Here is a 25,611-nt window from a genome sequence, read left to right on the forward strand (position 1 = left end):
TTTTACTCTACAAAAAAATATATATATTGGAGTGCTAACCTCTTTTTTCTCAGAATGTACAATTATTTGGAGACAGGTTTTTTTTTAAGGGGTAATAAAGCTAAAATGATATTATTAGGATGAGCCCTAATCCAGTAAGTGGTAGCCTTATAGAAAGGGGAAATTTGAACACAGTGTGCTTATTAGAGAGACTGCCATGTGAAAAGAACCAGGGAGAACATGACCATCCATAATCTGTCTTATAAACAGGCTGGGGCTGGGGACAGATCCTTCCCCTACAGCCTTCAGAAGAAACTAAGGAATCGAGGAACACCTTGATTTCAGATTTCCAGCCTCCAGAACTGAGACAATAGATCTCTTTAAACCACCCAGTTTGTTGTACTTGGTTATGAAAGCCCTCCTAACTTAACACAGATTTTGGTATCAGTGTGGGGCTACTATAACAAATAACTTGCAATGTGGAAATAGCTTTGTAATTGGGTAATAAGTGGAACCTGGAAGAAAATGATAGAACAATCCTACACTACTTTAAAGAGAAAATGTCCAGAAATGTGGCTCTTAAGGGTGCTTTTGGTGAGGTTTCAGATAGAAATGAGGAACACATTACTGGAAACTAGAAGACAGGTGACCTTCAACTGAGCTGTGTTCTATTGAATGGAAAGTAGAACTTGCAGTATGAACTTGGATATGCAGGAGAAGAGATTTCTAAGCAAAGTGGTGATGGTGCAGCCTGGTTTGTCCTTGTTGCTTAGAGTAAAATGCAAGGGGAGATAAAGAAGCAAAAGAACTAAAAGTTGAAGATGTGAAAAATCCTTGTCTATCCATATTGCACAAAAAGTGACAATGGCTCTAGAGAAAACTCCCAGGGTTGACTGACAGATCCAACCCACCAGCTTGCACTGTTAGGTGAGGAAACAGGACAAAATGAGGCAGGCTTTGGGACTTTGGGGATTCTACAGACAGGAAAGAGATCAGTAGAGCTACTTGGCTGTGAACACATGTTAACCTTCAAGAAAAGGAAGAACCACCCAACAGTTGTTCAGAGGCTGGTAGGCTGCCTCTCTTGACTTCTCTGCCTTCTATGTTCTCATTTCCAGTAATCCAAGTTCAAAAGCTGTCATCAGTGACTCCTTTCCATTCGTTCATATTTAATTAGGTACCTGCTTCTGTTGGTGCTTCCAATCTTCACAATCTTCACTGTGAAGGATTTTACTTTTAGTAATAGAAAGCATCCTTAACCAGTTAATGACACTGTGCTAAGACCTCACGGGATTTCTGTTTTTAATCCTTACAACAATGCAATGAGATCGGCATACTATTCATATTCATTTTATAGGAGACTGAGGCTCAGAGAGGAACCCAATGTCCAACATCACATCGTGATCAAAGCAAGGCATTGAACCAGTTCTTCCTGACCCTTAAACTTCATTCTTCAATGGCACACTGCCTCCTCATGAATCTCTCTCATATTTGTCACTTCCTTCACATTCCCACTTTACGGATTGGGGTTTCATAATCCATCTCCATTTTATTGCTGAAAAAATAATCCCCTTTTATTTCTCCTAAATCTAGTCTCTCCTTCTATCAGCCTATGTATTTCTCATCTCATCTAACATAAATCTGTCTGTAAGTCACTGCTTAGCTCTAGATCTGTGACTTCTCACTGCCTGAAGGAAAGCCACCTTGATCTGATATTTCACAGTATTTTTACTCATCACACCACCTGTTAAAACCTTGCCCATCCTCAGTACCTCATCTCTATGAAAACTTGTCTGTCAAACTTTGAGTATTTCATTTAAAAAATTCTTTCTCAGCGCAGGCCATATAGCCCATCTCGTAGAGTGCCTGCCTCGCACGCTCGAGGCCAGGGTTCAAGTTCCAGCACCGTGAGATTGTGGAAATAATAAACAAACGAAACCAAAAAAATTCTTTCTCCTTGAAATGCTGTGATCTGTAAGATACTTCCAAGTTGAACTCAGACTTGATATATCACTGAGACCGAAAGTATCAACTTCCTTGGAAACCCCCTCTCCCAGAGTCCTCTGTCCATCTTTTACCCAACCTTGAAATGCAGGTGCGGTCTTTGACTCCTCCACCTTTCACATGTCATCTTCTGCTAAATCCTGGTGTTTGTTTTGATCCTGAAGGTCTCTCCACTGTCACAATCTCAGTCCTCATTCCAGCTTCCTCAACTCGAGGGCATAAGAGAGCCCAAGAGAAGCACCAGGAGGTTAAGTTTCCACTAAAAAAATAGGCAAAGATTAACAGAACGGAGGAGCCCCAAGAGGAAGGACTCAGGAGGGAGATCATCTGAGCCTATGTGGGAAGATATGTAGGCCTGAGAGGGAATGAAAAGAGGGGAAAAAAAACCTGCATCAGCCTGATCAGAGGGCTGAGGAGGAGGAGTGGTGATGGGAGTTTCTAAACTTGAAGATGAGGAAATTGAGGCCAAGGAAAACCAAGGTAGGAGAATGGGGGCTGGGATTATAAATTGGATCCCTTGGGTTTGCCTTTGGAAGACAAGCAAAGTATGGCATCCTCTTCAGACTTACATTCTGACCATATGCTGTGCTCTTTTGACATAACTGTCTTCTCTGAACCAAGGTGAATGGTCATTTGTAGTGCTGCATCCTCCACACCTCAGCTCTCAACTGTCTCCTAAAACTCTCTGCTTGGCTTTAGAGACCCTGAACCCATGGCTCCACTCCACATTCCTCGGTCACCCTCTTCTTCCCATCACAGCGCACAGTGACAGCTGCCTCCTCCACATGTGTTTTTACCAGTGCTCTCCTCCCCGTGAAACTTCAGCTCCAACCCTGCCTCTCAAAATCATCTCCATTCATCAGGCTCTAAGGAAATACCATCTGCAAGCTTCCCTCATCCGGAGATGCTCTTGCTCTCTCCTTTAACACAAACAAGGCTTTAAAAAATCTTTTTGAGCCCTCTTTCTAACTCTTCTTGTCTCAAACTAGAATAGTCACCTGTTTTACCTTCTCACTAAAATACACACAGCCCTGGATGTAGAGACCATGATTTATCTTGATGCACTGAACTGAGTATCTTGTGCAAAGTAGATATGTATTTATCAAACAAGTAGCATTTAATCTCACTGGACTTTTTCCATTTTTTGCTTCTATTAGGGAATGAGGTGAGTTGTCCACCCATTTTTGTGTGTGTGGGAAAGCTTCTCGTGGAAAATTTTAGCCTCTTTGTTATAGATGAAGCATCATTTAAAAAGCACAAAGCGACATGGTCTGAACCTAGAATATATCCTGGGGCCTAGACCAAAGAAAGACAAATTTAAAGTTGTACAAACCAATGGTGGGAGGACCATCTATACTTAGTGACTAGTCTGTCAGAGTGAAAAACCTCAAGTGGGTTGTAAATATAGGGTTGATTCTTTGGGGGATTTTTCTTCTATTTGCTGATTCAGCACCTACAATCAAGAGATTTTGTTGTTGTTCAATTTTACTTAAGGCAGACTAAATCAACTGATTTTATGTTTATCCCTGATTTTTGTTTTTCTTACTTTGGCTAAACTACATTTTTACAAAGCCTTTTTAGTTAACTTGATCAGAAGTATGCTTTTATCATTTTTTAAGCCATCTACTTGTTTGTATGTGTCTGCTATGAAAATCCAACTAATTCATTATAAAATGTGATTTTATTTTTAATTTTTAGGAATTCCAAGGACTCTTGGCTTCTAATGTTCTGATTGATGATATTGATGCACTTCCTTCCCAGCATCCAATAGAATCCCCTGTGAGTACATCTGCAGGACGTACAGGTAGAGCACTGGTGGGCACAAAACAGTTGTTTTGACATGTGTGTCCCAGTGGAACTCTTCTCGTAATTCTTGTTCTCTAGAAGGAAAGATTGAAGGCATATCTTTCTAGGACTGTTCATCTCATAAAACCCAGTAGACTTGGTATTTACTTATGTATGATGAACATAAATGGAGAAATTAGTAAAACAGCAGTGATTCAAGTTTCCCAAGCACTGACTGGGCAGAGGTTTCAAAAGGTTTTCTCCTAAAGCTATGTGATATGGTCATTAAGCATTTAGAGGAATAACTAGATGATTAGACAAAGTAGCAAACCAGCTCTGCCCCCCCCCCAACTTTCCCCAAAGTTGCAGGAGAAAAAAGAAGAAAACAAAGGAAAAGGAAGAGTCTTTTTGGTCCACTATATAGCAATTACCAGCAACTTACGCTCTTCATGAGCAATTGTTGATTTTCTCAGCCTACACCCATATCTCTAAATAACAATTTTCCAGACCTAAAGTTCTGGTTTTTGACAATCCATCTGATTGCAGGCACCCACACTTTCACACACATACATGATTTTTCTTTCATATTTAGATTTGCAGAGGGGTCAGAGTAAAAGGCTAGGAAAGAAAGATAAGAAAAAGAAAGAAAGAGAAAGAAAGAAAGAAAGAAGGAAAGAAAGAAAGAAAGAAAGAAAGAAAGAAAGAAAGAAAGAAAGAAAGAAAGAAAGAAAGAAAGAAAGAGAGAGAGAAAGAAAGAAACCTTCAGTAGGTTTGATCTAAACAAAATGGTTATTCAAATGGGTCCCTACTAATTTCACAAAGATGCGTGATAATATCCAACATATGGCTTTAACTATGTTTTTTAATATTAGAAATTGAATGCACATTTTAAGACACAAGTTTGCTGATATGCTGTTGATAATATAGGCAAACTATTTTCCATTTGTTTCTAATTATCTTAAAGACAGCCTGGGGATCATTTACTCATGGTTTAAGAGTACTCAGATAAGTCCACAGATGCAACAGGCGGGCATATGTGTCAGCTACTGCAGTGGAGCTGCATGAGGGTGGCTTAGCCAAGACAATCCTCTTATGTCTGTAACCACTAGATACGGTTCCTAAGGTCAAGCAGTATGAAAAATAAAATCCTTCCTTTGTCAACATTCTTAGGGTGTGGGCTCTGGAGTCAGACTGCCTGGCACCACTATTTAACTAATGGGGTGAACTTGGGCAAGTTAGTTGACCTCTCTTTGCCTCAATTTCCTCATCTGAAAAATGGGGCTGTGCCTACAATGTTTGGTCACTGTGAGGATCAAAGCACCTTGAGTAGTTCCCCAAACATAAGAAGTACTTGATAATTGATCTGTCCCCAGCTGAACTCTGCTTTGTCTCTTTCTCCCTTCCCACCACCAAATCCTTCCACTGAATCTTCAGCAAGATTTCTTCCAATTCTTCCAACATGCTCTCTTGCTGCTCCTGGAACCTTTGCTTCTTGCTAACTCACTCTCCTCCTCCAGGACTCAGAGCAGTCAATGTTCACTCAAGTCTGCATTAGGGGATCCTCACCTTTGTGCCCACAACTCACTGGGTTTCTTCTGTTATCATGCATGTGTCATGCCATCCTAATTATTAGTCTCTCCCGCTAAACTCTAAGCTCTGAGGCAGAGACTGGATCTGGATCGTTCACTGTTGTAATGCCACCTTCTTAAAAATTGTTTTGCAATGGAACTAACCGAATGAATATATGTATTTACTTTTTACAAAGTGGGAAAAAAATATCCCTCCTTGGGGCTACCCATATAAAAAGTAGATACAAATGCAGGGAAAATGGGAGAGAATTACACCTTTCTTGAACATCTTTAACTTTAGATCATTCACATCTGTGTACATACACATCCAGTCACACTTTGGTGTCTACAAACAACACATACTTCTATTAGTTGCTTCATTTCTAATTCTAATTCTAATTCATAATTCTAATTCATTTGTAATTCTTCTTGGGCAATGCTTATTGTTTACCCATTAGATCTCCTGGATTTGCATTCCTTATCTTTTTAATTCATCATTTTATTCATAATTTCCATTCCTTTCCTTTTTTTTTTGTTTTTTGTTGTGTGTTAGAAATTATTCCTCCATTCGATCTTACAGCTTTTTTGTTGCTGTGACTAAAGGATCTGACCAGAACAATTTTAGGAGGAAAGGTTTATTTGAGGGCTCACTGTTTCAGAGGTCTTAGTCCATAGAAGGGCAGCTCCATTCCTCATGCCTCGAGGTGAGACTGAACATCATGGCGGAAGAGCATGGCAGAGGGAGTCATCTTACATGTTGATCAGGAAGAGGGGAGACTCTGCTCTCCAGTTGCAAAATATATATGTACCCCATAACCACATCCCCAATTAACTGTCCTCTAGTTAGATGCCACCCCCATCTGCCTCCAGTTACCACTCAGTTAATCCCATCAGGGATTAATTCAATGATTAGGTTAAGACTCTCACAACCCAATCATTTCTCCTCTGAACCTTCATGCAATGTCTCACACATGAGCTTCTGGGGGACATCTCATAGCCAAACCATAAAAGATCACTAATTTTGTTTCCATTGGTATGTAGTCTCTTTTTTCCTTCAACTAGTGGGCCATTTAAATTTGGAAATTGTCATTTCAGTGTTCTTACTATTTCCTAAAATATTACTAAAGCATTCTGAATTTTTTCTTCGACTTTTTTGTGGTACTGGGGATTGAACCCAGGGCCTTGTGCTTGCAAGGCAAACACTCTACCAACTGAGCTATATCCCCAGACCCTTTCTTTGATTTTTTTTTTTTTTTGATTCAAGTTCTCTTCAACTTCTTTCTTCAAGTATTTCTCCATACATGACAGCTAAGTCTCTCTTCTTCAAGTAGTGAAATCCCTTTGCTTGCTCCTATCAATTCATGTCATGAAGTGGGTCCCCTCAGTACCATGTGACAGGCTGCTAGAACTCTGGGCAGTGCTAGAATGGCCAGCTATTAGGGATAAGGTTGAAGTTCCTTCTCTTGGAGGCTGGTCATAAATGTGGACACCCACCTAGGACACTGAACTGACAGCTGAGGCCTCTTCCAACATATGCAGGCTCTGCTCCCACTCCGCAGGCACCAGGCCTCTGCAGCTCTGGAGACATTGGCACTTTGTATCTGCACCCCCACCCCTACCCCGCCATCCTGGCCCCAGGTACTGCACTTCCTCTTAAGGATGCCTGACCTTGGGAGGTTGTTTCACACAGCCTGAATATATCCTGTGGGGTGCTCAGGAGTAGATCAGTTGTGGGCCTGTCTTCAGGCTGTCATTTACCATTTTTAAAATTTTAAAACTATCGGAGGGGATGAGGGTAGACAAGAAATACAACAAACACTTTTATATTAAAGAAAAGTTTTTATACTAGAGAAAAGTTGGAATGCTCCAAGTTAAAACAACCAATTAGGAGCAATTTCCAATTTTTAAGAGAAAATTACAGAATTAAAACTTCTCTGAAGTTTAGTAAGACACCCGTAAGACACCCAGATTCATCTGGGAAAAATTAGCCTCAAAGCTTGGCATATCCTTTGAAATATATCATGGCTGGCCTTAAAATACTGACTATAGAGGCGGCATGGTGATTAAGAACATGAGTTCAGAGGTGCATTACTTAACCTTTCATTGCCTCAGTTTCCTCATCTGTAAGAGGGGGTTGATAATTCTACCTGCTTTGCAGGGTTTTGTGAAGATTAAATGAGTCAATATCTGAAAAGTGTTTAAAATAGACCCTGAAATATAATAAATACTCCAAAAGTGTTTGTTGAATAATATAAAGTAAAATAGGAAAAAATAAAATGATTATAAAACCAGAAGTTAAAACTGCAAACACAATAGAGAATTTCTGATTTCCAGGATGTCATTTTTTTTTTATCTTTTAAAAATATCTTTGCCATCAAAATGAACTTGCCACTGCCTATTTGAAAATGATCGCCTAACAGGTATTACGAAGAACTGTAGTATAGATAGTTCTGGAAGGCAAAGAATTTCCAGTGAGAGGAAACATAAGGGAAAAAGTGGAAATTTTCACTTTAAAGTATTTGCTTGAGGTATATGTTTTCATTATAACAAAGTTTCAACTTTTTGGTAGAATAGCAAAGCATTTCTATCAATTAGTATTAAAAATGGCCTAAAATTCTCCATTTTTTATCAAACAGTACGCCTGCAAGACATGGCTGCATATTCCCCACGTTTATCTCCCATCTTGAAGCAAACCCCACACACACACCCTCCCAGTTACTCCATCAGATTCTAGCAGAACTGTAAGTGCAAATGAGCCATCTTGCTGTCCCTTCTTAACTCTACAGTCACAAAGATGGAAGGAAAACAATATTGGCACCCAAACACCAAGAGTAACGCCAAAACTCCTAGTAATTAACTAATTTTAGAATAATAAGTTATAAAAGCTTACATCTATTGCAAGATCTTGATAAGCACTTCACATGCACCATTCCATTTTCTGTCAAATAGGATTTAATATTCTACTTTCCAGCCTTTCAAATTAGCTTTACCTTTCCTGTTCCTAACATCCAGGAAACAAAACAAAGTTTAGCTCAGTTTCAATAATTTGATGAACCCAATGACAACAGAACTTTGGAATAAAAATGTTTTTTGATCCATACATAGGAGGAATGTTGAGCAGTACTGCGTAAATAGTTGACTCTGAACCTCTGAGCAAGCTTCAATCAGCTGTATGATTCACGCAAAATATTCTCATCTTGATCCAGGCAACCAAGGACAAAGTAGGATTTTATCCTACTTACTTCAGAGTGGAAGCATTACTCATTACATTTCTTGTCAACCTTCTACATTCCTTAATGTCATGTAGAATCCAGTTCAAAGAGAATCTTCCGGTAACATTTTTTAAGAGCAGTTGAAGCTTTTGCATTCGAGAGAAAACAAATGTCTGTGACACACAGAGCCAGGGAGGAGGTCAACTTAACTGCAAATTTGGATTTTCAAATCTACACCATTGCCCAGGTCCTGACCCTAACCTTCTGTCTCCCACTGGCAAAGGGAGCCAGGGCATTCTGCCACCCATAACACGAGAAGCCACTCTGCTATGTGAAATCCACCATCAATTTTGCAAAGGTTTCTGCCATTAGCACACTCCAGGTAGGCAGTTGTCACGTTGCATTAGAGCTGGAAGAGGCTGACAGCATAACTGCAGGCGAGCTCGGGGCTCCGTCCAGCCCAGCACCTGCCGCCTGCTCAGGCAGGAGTGTCCTCTGTCAGCTCACAGCCCGGAGAGAGGCTTCGGGAATCACTTTCTGTCAGTGCCCTTCATTGACAGCATGCTGGAGGGCAGCCTGTCTAGCAAAAGCAGGACAGAAACCTTTGCCAGCCACCTGCCTGCCCCCATATGGTGGCCATTTAAAAACCTATCACTTTTACAAAGAAATCCTCAAATTATTCATTCATCAAGTGCAGTTCTGACCAGTCCAACTGCCTCAATGCATGGTCACCTGACTGTGATTTGTAGAGTCTCGTTTTCTCAGGACTTCCTTTGGGTATCAGTTAGGAAGAAATGGCCTACAGAGAACTGGGTGAGAAAAATCTAGACCATTCTGCTTCCTGGACTCTCGGTGTTCCTAGGAGTACATTCCCAGGGAGCAGGAGTGCTTTCATACCCAAGTGGATAGCACCAACATGCCAGGAACTTCTCTCATGAACAATGAAAGGAAGGGCTGAGGAGTCTTGAAATGAGATATCTTGGTTCCTTACTTGCCAGATGCAGAGGCAGAACTGGGGAAGGAGTGGGAGGGTCTGTTCAGAAACCATAACAAAAAAATGAAAGAACTCTGTATTCATGGGAGCTGTCAACAGATTCCAGGTAAAAATTAACAATAGATATACACTTTAGAGGGGCCCAGAAATCTGTTAGTACTTGCATATCAAAAATCAACTGACTACTGGTGTCTGACTCTCAGGATGTACCAGGTAAGTATATAATAAATGCACAGACTTCTAAAATATTTTTTTCAAAACCTACTAATATTTTTTTTCTTTTTTAAAATCATTTTTATAAGACAATCTAAATGTATGGCAAAACTTCTCTGGACATGGTGATATTTTCTTATTTATTTCCACATCTTCTGACCACCTCCCTCCATTATCTTGCAAACTCCATGAGATTAGGGGCCTTGCCCATGTTCTTGTGCTCAATAAATATTTAGTAGGACAATTGGACACATAAAGTCAAAAAAGAATGAACAACAACATAGGAAGTCAAGCACCAAACTTTTTATAACCTTGCTTTTCAAGTCTCAGGCAAGGGCTGTGATAGAAGGGGTTGAGTGAAATTAAATGACAAGAGTAATACAGGTTTTCTTTTAAAAATTTCAGATTAGTTTTGGTACATTTTAGTTAAGGGTTTATACTTTGGGGGGGGCGGGTATAATGGGAAAAAAAATGAATGAAGCAGGCACCTGAGAATTGGATACACCATCTCTCAAAAGAGTGGTTTTAAAATAAGACCAGCAAGTGAGAATTCACATCCTTTCCTCCAAAACCAGCTGCTAATCTTCATTCTCTTCTTTCTAGTCTCATCATCTATTCTTTTTACTGAATCTTTCATCCAGATGATCTCTACTCTGAGGTTATAAGATTGAACTTCTGTTAGGTGCTTCTACCACCTAGACCTAGCTCCACCCAGGTGTCCCACAGCCTCTCCAATGCAACAGTCCAAAGCTGAATTCCTGCCAATCCTCCCACACCAACTTCTCCTCCAACAGCCTCCATCTCAGCAGAGGTGCCTTATGCTTGTCATCACTTGATGCAGAAATCCCAAGACATCCCAGTATTCCTCCCAGACCCTGCCTACCACCCGACACTCAATCTGTCATCAAACTTAGTGGATTCTAAGTCTTTGCACCTCTCATTTTAGTTCTCTCCTCCCCGTTTTGCTGCAACCACTAACTTATTCCATGTTTCCATCATGCTCACAAGGATTATTGTAACAGCCAATCACTTGCCTCCAGTTTTGCTATGTGATCTTTATAAATGAAGACATGCACACTGCTCCACCTCTCCACATAGCTTGGCTTAACACCTCTTTGTGGTTCCCTCTTGTCTCAAGGTATGTGGCCTAGCCTCTGTAGCATGGCCTGGAAGAACTTCTGTGATTGACATGCTGCTTGCCCTCTCAGTAAGCCTTGTCCTTATTTCCTCCACTTCAGTTATTTGAATTTCTCAGGGGGTCATGTTTCATCCATGGGGCCTCACCTCCCAGTGATGCCTTTCCCAGTATTCTGCATTGCCACTTATTCCCACAGCAGCAGATATGAGGTAGGCCCCAAAGAGGAAAGGTAGTACTCCAGGGCTGAAGTTCCCTCCCTTGGGGTGAGTGAAAGAAGGAAAGTTGGCCAGTGTTGACTGCTGAAACACCCCTCCTAGTGTGGTAATTCAGAAAAGGAATTAGTCTAAGGTATTTCCCTCTAATTTGGGTATGAGAAAGTATCAGTCGGACCCTTCTTGCCTGGCCAGCAAAATGCCTTTTGAATTGTCTCATCTCAGTCCTTCCCCTAATCCACTCTCCTTACCACTGTCAATCATCTTCCCAAACCTCAAACAGATTCATATCACACCCCATCTATAAAGTCTACAGTAGCTCCAGTCTTCTACCTGGGAATGTTCTCCATATCTCCCAGTGCACAGTATAACACACACAATAACTTCCTGTTGAGGGTAATTATATTAACAACTTGTAAATTGACCAACTAAAGGTTTAATTTTTTAAACATTTAAAACAACAGCAAGCATCAGACTGTCAGAGTAACAATACAACAACATGGTTTGGGCCTGTAGTTAAGACTGAGACCTTTGCCTCTCCCAAATTTAAGAAGCAAGCAGGAGCTAGAAAAGTATAATAAGCTTGAACATCATAGACCTTGGTTCAACTCCTGGCCCCACCACCTATAGATGATCATGTATAAATGGCTTCTCTCTGGAAGTCTTGAGTCCTCATCTGTAAGTGGAAAACAAAGTTCTCATATCACCAGTAATCATGAGGCTCATGAAGAATATACCCATTTCAAAAGAGCCCTAATCATTCTCTGGAACACAACATGCCCATCAATTCTGATCATGTACTTTGAACTTAAAAGGCATTATGGTTTCTTTCCATTTAAAACTATTGTTAAACAAATAAATAGATATAACCACAAAAATATTGATCCCATCACTAAAATTAAAATTTTGACAATTTGAAAGAGGGCTGGTTTTTAGTTTGTATTTCTTTCTCTTGCTCAGATGTTGGGTTGTGAGCGATTGACTGAAATGGATGTTATAAAGAGATCAGGTGACAGTAGGAATGAACTCCAAGAAAAGGAAAGTCCTGTTTTTAATTCTTTTAAATCCTTAAGGTCAGCTTCGAACAGGGAGTTGGGATAACCTAGCCAAATTGTCAGTGACTAGGAAGTGACCCAAGCCAAGCAGCAAATGACTTGCTAATAGACCCAAGTCACTTTTATTGCAGCCCCCAGCCAGGTTCCAGGTTTGTCTGCCTGCCACTGAAATCCCAGTATAATCTGTCCTCAGAGGGACCTCCTTTGTCCTACAAAGGCCAGCATCAATTCGGGACTGGGATGGAAGGTATTTAGATAAACTAATAATTGCACAGGGATGTGGTTTGCTCTGGAGAATCTGAGATTGTGTTTAAATGTCTGAAATTCCTGGTGTCGCTAATAATTGTAACTTCTGCTTCAATAAAACACACAAATAATGTTACTGAAACATTTCCAATCACAAGGTATTATTTTTGGTCTGAAACAGATGCAGCCCTCAGTACTTAAAAAGAGGATGTCTGGATGGATTTACCTCTGCTCGAAGTGAAATAAAACTCCTGTAATTTTGGCCAAAGCCCCATTTCTGAGAAGTATTTATTGGAGCTATGGCAGCCTTGCAGCATGACTGTAGAGCCATTCCTAACACAAGTAAGGGACATACCAGGAAAGCCAGTCAAGGTGTTAGAATGGAATATAAGCCAGGAGCTTCAAGGGAAATGAGTTAGCATTTTTGGATACCTATTAATCATCAGGCTAGGCATTAATATATATTATCTCATATAATTCTCATAGCAATGCTGCTTCACAGATGAAGAAACTGAACCTAGAAAGGTTAAGTACTGGACTCAAAGATGCCCAGTCACTAAGTGTGGAACTAGGATTTGAACCCAGGGCTGTCTAGTCATAAAACCATGCCCTTTGCCATGTATTATATGGCCTCTCTATGGAATTGTTGAAAGTTAACTCTAAACAAAAGGATACCTGGTGTCAAACCACTGGGATAAAAATCCTCGATCAATCATTTATTACCTCTTCTACAAAGGATAAAGCATGAAACCTTGATGTCCTTCAATTTTCTCATAATAAAATTGGAAGGTTTATCAGTACCACATAATGGCACTGTTGGAACATTATTGTATATGGGATAAGGTTCGAATCTAATTTCATTTTCTGCATGTAGATATCTACTTTTTCCAGCACCACTTATTGAAGAGATTTTTCTTTCCTCATTGTCCTTTCTTGGCACCCTGGTCAAAGGTCAGTTGAACATATATGTATGGGTTTATTTCTGGGTTATCTATTCTGTTCCATCCACCTATCTGCCTGTTTTTATACTAATACCATACTGTTTTCATTACTGTAGTTTTGTAATATATTTTTAAATCAGAAAGTGTGATGCCTCCACCTTTATTACTCTTATTCAAAATTGCTTTGGCTATGATTCCATGTAAAGTTTAGGATTATTGTTTTTGTTTCTATAAAAAATGTCATTGTGATTTTGAAAGGGATTGAAATAAATATATATTTGGGTTTGAGTAGCGTGGATATTAACAATATTGATTTTTTAAATCCACAAACATGGAATTTGTGTTTGCTTTAATTTCTTTCATGGGTGTTTTATAGTTTTCAATGTAGAAGTCTTTCACCTTTGTGGTTTAGCTTATTACTTCAATGCAATTGTAAGTTGTATTGCTTTCTACATTTCCCTTTTGGATAGTTGATTATTTTGTATAGAAAAATGATTTACTGGTATTTATTTGTGTCCTCCCACTCTATTGAATTGTTTATTCCCACCAGTTTTTTGTCTTTTGTTTTTCTATATATAAAACCATGCCATCTGCAAACAGATATGATTTTAACATCTTCCCCACACCCCAGCCTCCCCCACACTCCATGCAGAGGCATAGATATATTTAGGAAAGCAGATACACATACAAGGGATAATGCTGTCCCCTCAAGAGTGAGAAGCTTTTAGGGGTCAAGCAAGGAATAAAGCAAGGAGAATGCAGGTCATCTTGAGAACAAGAAGCAAACGCATTTTAACTTCTTTATATCTGATTTAGATGCCTTTTGTTTATTTTTCATGTATCATTACCCTAACCAAGACTTCTAATACTATGTCAAATAGAGGTAGTAGGAGTAGTTCCAGACTTTAAATGAAAAACTTTCCATTTTTCATAATTGAGTATAATATTAGCTGTGGGCTTTTTACATCTGAACTTTATTGTGTTAAGACAAATTCCTTCTCGATCTAATTTATTGTGAGTTTTAATAATATGGAAGTTAAATTTTGCCAAATGCCTTTTCTGCATCTATTGAAATATTCATGTATGTTTTATTGTTCATTCTGTTAATGCAGTGTATCCTACTAATTGACTCAAATATATTGAGCCATCCTTGCATGCCAGGAATTAATCCCACTTAGCCATGGCATATGATCTCTTTAATATGTTGTTAAATTTGATTTGTTAATATTTTGTTGAAAATTTTTATATTCATCTTCATCAGGCATATTGGCCTGCAGTTTACTTTTCTTATGGTATCTTTGGTTGTGGTATCAGGGTGATACTGGTACTGGTTTTATAAAAGATTTTACCCCTACATCTATTTTTGGAAGTGTTTAATAACAATTGGCATAAATTCATGTTTAAGTGTAGAAGCTATCTGGTCTGAGTTTTTCTTCCTTAAAAATGTTTTTGGTTACTGATTCAATCTCCTTTTTTGTTATTGATTTGTTCAAACTTTCCATCTTTTGGTTTAGTCTTGGTAGTTTCTATTTTTTATGATTTTATCCATTTCTTCTAGGTTATCCAATTTTTGGTATATAATGGCTCAAAGTTTTTTAGTCTTCTCTCATTTTTCTTAGATTAGTTAAAGTCTTGTTAATTTTATTTATCTTTTTGATTTCTTGGTTATGACACCAAAAGTGTAGGCAACAAAAGAAAAAATAGACAAATGGAATTACATCGAACTAAAAACTCTGCAGAGCAAAGGGAACAATCAGCAAAAGCAACCTACAGAATCAAGGTGAAGTGTTTGCAAACCCTGTGTTTGATAAGGGGTCAGTATCCAAAATATATAAGGTACTCTTATAACTAAATAGAAAGAACCACCAATAAATGACCACCCCCACAAAATAAATAAGTAAATAAATAAACAACCCAAGTAGCCTAAAACAAATGGGCAAAGATATTTAGATATTTCTCCAAAGAATACATGCAAATGACCAATTACATAAAAGGTAGTCAATATCACATATGTTCCAGAAATCTGACTTCTGGGTATAATATCCAAAGGAATTAAAATCAGGATTTTGAAGAACTATCGGAATCCCCTTATTAATTGCAGCATTATTCACGAAAACCAAGATATGAAAGCAACCTAAATGTCCATCAATGAATAAATGCATAAGTAAACTGCACACATACACACACACAGGAATCCTATCAGCCTTAAAAAAGAAGGAAATCCTACTGTTTGACACAACTTGGAAGAACCTGGAGGACAATTTACTAAATAAAATAATGCAGACATGGAAGAAATACAAACGTACATGATAACACTTATATGATGGATCTAAAATAGTGACGACTCATAGAATCAGAGAGTTTAGAATGTAGTCACCTGGTGCTGGGGAGAAGAAAGAAGTGGGAAGATGTGGGTCAAAGGGTACAAAATTCCATTTATATAAAATGAGTGTGTCCTAGAGATGTACTATACAGCATACTTTTATAGTTAACAATACTATATTGTATGCTTAACCTTTTTCTGAGAGTACATCTTGTGTTAAGTGTGCTCACAAAATAATAATAATGATAATAATAAAGAAGATTAAACTTTTTGAAGTAAGAGATTTATGGCATACATTGTGGAGATAGTTTTGCAGTACATATTTATCTCTAAATTCATCAAGTTCTACACATTAAGTATGAACAGCTTTATGCATGTCAATCATATCTCAATTAAATGGTTTAAATTAAAAGTAGTGAAGTTAAGCAAACCAAATGAGACAAAAAGATAAAGGATTTAGTGTTGTGCTTCTAACTGTGTACCTAGTCCAGATGCCTAGACATCCAACCATCAGGCAAGAAAACTGGCTTCTCTCTTCAGCCCAGCCTGCTAGAGAGAAGAGTTCTGGGTTATTCCAGACTGCTCTCCAGAGCTCAATAGAGGACCCAACCCTCCACTCAATACCTTGAAGACAACCATGGCCAATAGCCAAATGCTTCATCCATCACCACGCAGTAAGTCACCCCCAGATTTCACCTTGAGTTGACCACCTATGCATGTCCCTAAAGAGCAATCTCAGAGGCTATACTCTTGGAAATTCACATGTTTTAGTATTCATATCATGTAGGAGAGGAGCTCACCAATAAGGATTTGCTGGGTTCATGTGGAAAATATTAGTTACTATGTAGATTTAAGCAAAAGGTAGTTAGTATCCAAATAAATCATATTGATGCTTTCTAACAACCATTAATGCAAAGCCTGAATTCAACATTTTCTGGCTGTAGACAAGACTTAATATAAAAAACAATCACCCCAAATGAAAAGAAATAAAGTCTTTAGGTAGAGTAATGTTCTCTCCTTAGCCAAAATATATGTACACCAGTATTATAGACGTTCCTATCTTGTATGGGATGTATTAAACAAAGATAAGGTACACAGCAATTGTAGGAATTATGAAAAATTAGGCAATGGGGTAAAAGAAATTTTTCCTTTTTTCAAGTTAATCATTAACATTTCTCCAGGAAGCAAACAACTGAGACTATTGTCTTATTTCCAAAGGTTGCCCAAGGGTGAGCAAAAAAGTTAATTTCATTAGATGCAATACAAATCCAAGGGTGGTCATACAATCATTGCATGCATATGTGCCTGACCATAAAAATACCTCAAGAAATAGGAAGTTTCTAAGTAAATGCAAACTAAGATACATGAAGACATTTTCCCAGTGTTTAAACATGTATATACTTCAATAAAATGCACAAATAATGTATTCATTGTTCAAATATGACCAGTTGGCCATTATCCAATGCATGTCAGGTATCAGAAAGGTGAAACTGACTTCCTCTTCAATCCTGTTTCTAGATTCTTAGAACAAAGATCCAGAAATTATAGAAACAATTCATCATACAAAGCATATAAGCATGTAGGAAGAGGGAAAATCAAAATGTTAAGTTTATAGAAATCAACAAAGAAATCAAGAAGAGCTTTTAATTTTTCTTCTGAAAGTTAAAACAGTCAATAAACTTATGAGTTAACAAGATTTTCACCAGTAAAGGTAATTAAATTCCATCCCATTTAGCATTTTAAGGGCCAGGCTCTTCAATGTAAGGAAGGGATTTGCATAATGCCTGGCACTTCTAAGAACTTACCATTACTCTCAACTATTATTCATTTTCCCCAAAATTGATCTAAACAAAGTAATATGTCTTGTGTTTTGTCTTTTTTTAATTTTTTGTTTGTTTTTTTCATGGACAGTAAACCACTAAAGGAAGATAGCTGTCTCCATGGAATAACCCTTAAAAATTAGATTTGAAACATGTTAAGTCATGAAGATAAACTTGACTCATGCTCAAAAACCTAGAGTACTTTGATTTGTTGAAGCTTCCAGTGTATCAGAGGGAGAAAAATGCCCTAACAGGATTACAAAACTTAAAGTGAATTGAATTCTAAATGTTTATCCTTTGCACATTCATATTTTCAACACAAAATGTACACTGCAGCATACCATTTGCAATGTAATGGCAAGATCCACTTTTAGGAAATTTACATGTGCAGGTCTATAGCGGGAGGAATATTTAAATTCTTTTGGGATGCCTGTTTTCCTCCCTCAATTGTCAAAACTGTATGCAGAGCCTCCGAGAGTTATTTAGTCTAAAGATGGAGAATACTGGTATTACAGATTGAGTTGTGTTCCCCTAAAAAAAATCCAAGTCATGATTTTTAATTCCTTAGTATATGACCCTATTTGGAAATAGAGTCTTTACAGAAGCAATCACATTAAAAATGAAGTCATTGGTAAAAGCCCTAGATCCATTGTGACAGGGTTCCCTACACAAAGGGAGAACACTATGAAGAACCCAAGGAGAATGCCATATGAAGTCCAGAAGTTTAGAATGATGTATATACAAGCCCAGGAATGCTGAAGACTGCCTGGAAAACAAGAGACACTGGGAAGAAGCAAGGAAAAAGTCCCCCATTTGTGTCAGAGGGAGCTAACACCTTGATTTCAGACCTCTAGCCTCCAGCACTGTGAGAAAATAAGCTTCTGTTATTTTAAGTCTCCCAGCATGGGAGACTTTGTTACAGCAGACCTAGGAAACTCATAAACCTGATGACAGGTGACTTTCTGGGTAGCTATCATGGCTGCCAACCCCTAGTTCATTCCAGACCACAGGAGTCTCTCCTTCAATGAGTGAGGCAACATGTAAGAATTCCAGCCAAAGATACTTCACAGATGAAGATGTATAACCGATCAACAAATATATGAAAGAATTGTTCAACATCTCTAGTAATTAGAGAAATGCAAATCAAAACTACTCTCAGATTTCACCTCACTCCAGTCAAAATGGCAATTATCAAGATTACAAGCAGCAATAAGTGTTGGCAACGATGTGTGGGGAAAGGTACACTCATACATTGCTAGTGGAACTGCAAATTGGAGCAACCACTGTGAAAAGCAATATGGAGATTCCTTAGAAAACTTGGAACAGAACCACCATTTAACTCAGCTCTCCCACTCTCCAATTTATACCCAAAGTACTTAAAATCAGCATACTACAGTGACACCACCACATCAATGTTTACAGCAGCTCAATTCACAATAGCTAAATTGTAGAACCAACCTAGATGCCCTTCAATAGATGAATGGATAAAGAAACTGTGGTATACATACACAATGGAATATTACTCACCCTTAAAGGAGAATGAAATTATGGCATTTGCAGGTAAATGAATAGAGTTGGAGAATATCATGCTAAGTAAAATAAGCCAATCCCAAAAACCCAAATGTTTTCTCTGATATGTGGATGCTGATCCACAATCATGGGGGTGGGGAGACAAGGGAAGAATGAAGGAACTTTGAATTGGGCAGATGGGAGTGAAGGGAAGGGAGGGGTATGGGGGTGGGAAAGATGGTGGAATGAGGCGGACATCATTACCCTAGGTACATGTATGATTGCACAAATGGTGGGACTCTACATTGTGTACAACCAGAGAAATGAAAAGTTGTGCTCCATTTGTGTACAATGAATTGAAATGCATTCTGCTGTCTTGTATAACTAATTAAAACAGATAAAAATTTGAAATTAAAAAAAAAAAAAAGTATTCCAGCCTATAGCCAAACCCAGCTTCAGCAATGAGATTGGAGTTTGCCTGCAATGTTAAGGTGGTTTCTTTGGGTGTGCTATGCTCATGAGGAGAATAGACTTGTAGTGAGTGTATCTTATATTTTATAAAATAAATTCCAAAAGAAAGGCAAAGAAAGTAAGCAACCATCTTCTGTCCTGTGTTCATTTTACTTACAGGGTTATACATTATCATTAAGTAAGTCTTTGATCCCTCTGGATTATGAAGTAATATAATATTCTAACATGACAGTAATTCTTGGTTTAGGAAAAACAGTACCTACAAAATACAAAGAACTCAAAGACACAAATCCACACCCTAGCCTATGTCACATTAGCTAATATGTCCCTTTATCCCAGCAACTGCTCTGAATCTGATAATAATAATGATGATAACAACATTGTTAATAGCTAATATGCAACACATGCTACCTACTGTGTCAAATCTTTCATATATGTCATTTAAGTTTAGTAATGATCTTTTAAAATAGGTACTATTATTTTTGCAGATGAAGAAAAAAACCCTGAAGATATGAATAACTTGTTCCATGTAAGAAGGTAAGAAGCAGGGACAGACCAAGTTTGTGACTCCAAAGCTCCACTTTTAGGTACTGCCCACCCCCACCCACACCCCCACATCCCTTGCTGTTTTTACCTTTGGTATCATTCAGATAAAAGATACTAGACATGGTATAAAAGATACCATGACATAGATACTTGAATGCTTCCTTTTAGATTGACAACTCTTATTCTCAACTGATGTTGAACCCAAAATGTGACAGGTTCACCGACAGGTATATAAATACCAACAATAATTGTAATCTTTATTTGTAATTGTAATCATATTCTTTCTATTGATTTGAAAGACTTCTTTTTGTAAGCCAGGGATTATTTTCAACATTATTTGATAATTTATATATACTTAAAAGCACCCAGAACTAATAGGACTTCAGGCCAGCTACTGATATTAATCAAACTAACATTTTCTTGTGTGATCCAGGACTCAAAATGAAATTTATAATAAATGCAGAGTTGCACAGGAAACATCTTACAATTCCATGTCTCCAGTGATTCAAGACATCAGGTCAAATTTGGTAGTACTAAACTGTCACATGGAAATATTACATAAATTGTCAATACAAAATTACGAGAGAATTTAAATAGGAAAAATGACACTGACAGAACAACAGGAGCCCCTGCCATTAGATGAGTGCCTCCTTCACTCCTGTGCTAGGGGCTTGGTACTCTGTGCACAAAGCTAACCACAAACTCCTCACTTTTGGTATGAAGGGTGGTGATCAGACTGTGCGATGTCATAACTCACTAGTGGCCCCACAATCAGTAAAGGGCAGCACGAGGATTCCAGCAACAACAGTTTCACTCTTAATTGTTCTGCTACCCTGGTTCTCTAGCCACACTGTCTGAGTGTTGACCTGGGGACAGAAAAAAGAGAGCAGGCTAGCGACTCAGGCATCACATGGAACCATCAGGGGCACATCATTTATCTCTTTCTTTGCCTGGAGACAAGGCAAAAAAGAAAAAGTCATATTTAATCATGCCTATAATTCTGATTAAAGGATAATCCTGCCCCTTGAGCATCTATGGGTTTTAAGTCAAGATTACCCAGAAAACCCCAAAATGACTCAATTCTCTTCATTCCTCATCTTCATAAACAAAAGAGAAATGTCACTGTGAGGGAGACAATGGTGCCCGTCTATTATAGGAGGGTGTCAAGAGTCACCATCTTATTAGTCAAAAAGATGAACACTCCAGTATTGTCCTTGGTGCCACAATCACCTAAGTACCCTCCAGTTATTTTATAAATATAGCTGAACTCAGTCAGACTCAGGGTTTCCTCTGCTGGCCATGTTACCTTGGAAAAGATCCTATAATTCTCTGTTCCTCAGTTTACCAATAGGTGATAGTATAAAAATAATATATTCTTATCATGAACACACAGTACAACACACATTCAAGGTTTAACACCACCACCACATTCTTTGCCTGTTATCAGTGGTAATGATAACATACCCCCTGATATTTACGACCAAACACTAGGAAAGTTACTATTTGTCAAATATTTCTCCAGTTGACTTCTATTCACATCTCAATTAAAAGATCTCAGCAATCGTTTTATTTTTTGGACATTTGGACATTCATCCTGACTTGTTAGCAGCCAACGCAGTCACCCACTAGCAACACACTCCTCCTGCCCACCCCACATCTTGTCTACCTGGTAACAAATCGAGCCTGGAATAGATGCTGGGTAGGTTCCATCACGGCCATTCCAGGCATGCTAAAGATTAAATTGTGAATCTCCCATCTCCACAGCCCTGAAATTCTTCCATTTAGTACAACCAACTTAGGTTCCTACCAAGAAGAAAAATAAATTGTTCTACTTTATGTTTATTAAGTATACTAAAAGTTGCCTAATTTTAAATGATAGTGTCAGATTTCTCTCCTACCACCTGAGGGGAGGGCAAAAGAAGATACATCAATTGCTTCCACTCCCTCATCCAAATTATTTTGGTATTGACAGAAGGCTGCCTACTGTATTATTAACTAGGTATTGAGGACACTAGATCTCAAACATCTCAAGTATTGTACTTTGGCAATACTTGAGGAGCTTTAAACATCCTAACACCCAGCCAGGTGCAGTGGTTCATACCTGTATTCCCAGCTACCTGGGAGGCTAACATAGAAGGACCACAAGTTTGAGGTCAGCCTGGACAACTTAGTAAGACCCTGTCTCAAACTAAAAAATAAAAAGGGCTGGGGATGTGGCTCAGTGGCTAAGCCCTCCTGGCTTCAATCCCTAGTATGGGGGAAAAAAAGATTCTTAGACTGTACCCCCTGAAACTTCTGATATTATTGATAGGGAATATAGCTTAAGCATTAGAATTTTTAAAAGTTCCCCAACAGGATTCTAAAATTCAGTGAAATTTGAAATCCACTAATTTCAAGCTTTGGGAAAGGCAATTTGAGTCACTTTAAAAAGTCAGAGAAGAAAATTAAATCTGTAGGGATGAAGGTACCTTGGTTTCTCTGTGACTTGCCATTGGAAATTCCTGGTATAGTCCAGTTCACAGTGGTGTAAAATTCAGGGATTTATATTTCCTCTATGATTTCCCTAACATCCTCCTTTCTTTTAGTGTGGAGATGTTTTTAAAATATTATTGAAATCCATTCTGATCTTCCATTTGCTATGCCATGCTTTTATACAAAGAAGATCAACTTTCAAACAGTTGAAATAAACAAACCTTTCTTTTTGAAGTTCCTTAGTAAAATGTCTTCTAACTACCTACCAGCAGTGAAAACAGAGAGGACCACCTGAATGTCAGGACGCCATTTCTCCCTGAGTAGTAAGTGCTGAGTGTCAAAAAAGCCAAGGAAACACCAGGTGAAGAAAGAATTCTGGTTGGTAACAGTTCACTTCAGTGTGGCTGAAAAAAGGCAGTGTGGTCCTGAATATTTGGCTTAATTTGGAATTTCCTTTCTTTTTTTTTCCCCCCCTTCTTTTTTGGATTTTAAGTTCTCAGCCCTAATGTCATGCAGTTATTTTTGTATGGTTGATTTTCTTTTCCTTTTTGTCATTCAATATTCAGAACAACATGAAACATACCTTCTTCTGCACATGGAGAATGAATTCAGCAACAACTCAAGCATATAATTCTTCTCTGCACGAAAGGGATGCTGGACATCTGCTCACCCAGGATCTCCAGAACAACAGGGCACATTTATACGAAGTAACTGAGGAGATTTTGTGGGGTTCCTCCTATCAAATGATTCAGCTTTATTAGACACAAGGAACCTAATAAATACCTTTTTTAAAAAAATGTTTATTTGACTGCCTGTCCCCTTGAAAATGAAGGCTTACAAAATTCAGTGTATTCTATTCAAACTGTATCTCCTGAACCTAATCAATTCCCAGAAAATAGTAAATACTTGATAAATATTTTCAAACAAATGAAGGACTCCTACCTTAAATATGTAGTCTGAAGATAAATTATATTGTATCTTCTTTTCACTTTCACTGAAGAAAATTGGATTAAAATGGTCTCTTTTTTCTCTCAAACTCCATAAACAAGATTTTTTACATGCAAGGGAAACATCCAATTCCGTGAATACCTTCTTCAGGAATCCTCCCAAATCTAGGCAAGCTCTTCTGTAACATGTAGAGAGGTGTCTTGGAGCAGACAGGCTTCCACAGAGCACCCAAGTTTGTTCCGCCTCCAACACCCCTAAGCTCAGCATGACTCCAGCTTCACCCTACTCTTGACTTGCATTGGTCCTCAGGCTTTGGTGCACATCAGAATCACATGGAGGGCACAGGAAATCAAATTATGGGCCCTTCATCCCACCACAAGGAAACACACCTGTTTAGTAAAAGACCTGAGGCCTGGTTTCCCTAAGCCCTGAGTGCATATGTAGGTAAACTAGCTCCTATTTTGAGCTTCTGATCCAAAGTCCCATGCCACTGCAATTGTGCTGAGTGACTTCCATCAAGTTATTTAATCTTTCTGAGCACCAGGCCTCCTGTTCTCATCTATGAAGTGGACACGTTGCTTTAAAAAATTAAGAAGCTTTGTTTCTTAGACTAGCTTCAGATTTATAGAAAAATTGAACAGATAACGCAGCGTTCCCATATACCAGTCCCCTGTGCCGAGTCCCCTATTATTAACATCTTGTATTAACGTGGCACGTTTGTTACAATTAATTTTAAAAAGTTAGATTATCTTGTTATATTATGAACTGACATCCAGAGTTTGCATTCAAGTTCAATCTTTGCATTGTGTTACCTTAAAGGACAATCTTTGTATTGTACAGGTCTTGGTAAAAATGTATGTCATGTTCCATCAATACAGTGTCATATGGAATAATTGTACTGCACTAAAATCCACATGTCTGCACCTGTTCTTCCCAGCCTCTCTTTCTCTGACAGTTTTTGCCTTTTTCACAATGACATCAACTGGAATTATGCAGGATGTCACCTTTTAGACTAATTCATTTTATTCAACAATGTGCGTTTAAATTTCCTCCATGTCTTTTCTGTGACTCAGTAGCTGATTTCCTTTTATCACTGAATGAGGTTCTATCATATAGATGTACCATGGTTTGTTTATCCATTCATCTATTAAAGGACATCTGGGTTGCCCCCAGGTTTGGACAATTATGAATAAAATTGCTATAAATATTGATGAGCAGGTTTGGTATGGACATAAGTTTTCAATTCAATTGGGTAAATACCTGGGAGCAGACATATGGTAAGATTACATTTATCTTTATAAGAAACTGCCAAACTGTCTTCCAGAGTGGCTCTACCATTTTCACTCCAATTAACAATTTATAAGTGTTTCTATTGCTGCTCATCCTCCCCAATGTTTAGTATTGTCAACATTTTGGATTTTAGCCATTCTAATGGGTATATGATAGTATCATTTAGTTATTTTAATTTGCACTTCCTTGATCACACATAATATATATTTCATGTGCTTATTTTCCATCTGTTTGTGATGAGATGTCTCTTCAACTTCCTTACCTATTTCTAAGTGTGTCATTTGTTTTCCTATTGTGAGTTTTGAGAATCACTTTAATATTTTGGACACAAATCTTTATTGATATTTGTTTTGCAGACAGATATTCTCCCAGTTTGTGACTTTTACACTAAGGTCCAATCTTTGTGTTAAACAGTTCTTTTTTTAAAAAATGCGTAATGTTATGTACCTTAAAGATTGTTATATCTTCTTAGAAAATTGCCTCTTTTATCATTCCTTCCCTCCACCCTGGGTACTCCTTTTTTTCTGAAGTCTTCTTTGTCTGAAATTTATAACTTCTCCAACTTTCTTTGATTGGTGTTGGTGGTAAGTTTTTTGCCATCCCTTGACTTTGAATCTGTTTGTATTGTTATATTTAAATGGGTTTCTTGTGGACAGCATATAGTTTGGTCTTGTTTTTCTATATACTTTGACAGTCTGTCTTTTAATGGATATATTTAGACCATTCATGTCCAAAAGGATTATTGATATACTTGAGTTACTATCCATCATGTTTGTAACTGTTTTCTATTTGTTTCTGTTAGTAAAGATAAAACACATGGGCAATTATAAGAACGTGTATTATTGTAAGACTGATGTGCAATAATGCATTTTATTTTCTAAATTA

General features: G+C 38.1%; 1 long non-coding RNA gene across 1 annotated transcript; it reads left to right on the top strand.

Moving 5' to 3' along the window:
* The first annotated feature begins 2,198 nt into the window (after positions 1-2,198).
* Positions 2,199-25,611, top strand: LOC306655984. The gene is made up of 5 exons (XR_013762380.1): positions 2,199-2,463; positions 13,281-13,357; positions 16,157-16,344; positions 19,959-20,007; positions 23,055-25,611. It is a non-coding gene; the product is annotated as an uncharacterized lncRNA (long non-coding RNA).

Source organism: Sciurus vulgaris (assembly GCF_902686455.1).
Source record: "Sciurus vulgaris genome assembly, chromosome: 3".
In the NCBI taxonomy this organism is placed as follows: Eukaryota; Metazoa; Chordata; class Mammalia; order Rodentia; family Sciuridae; genus Sciurus; species Sciurus vulgaris.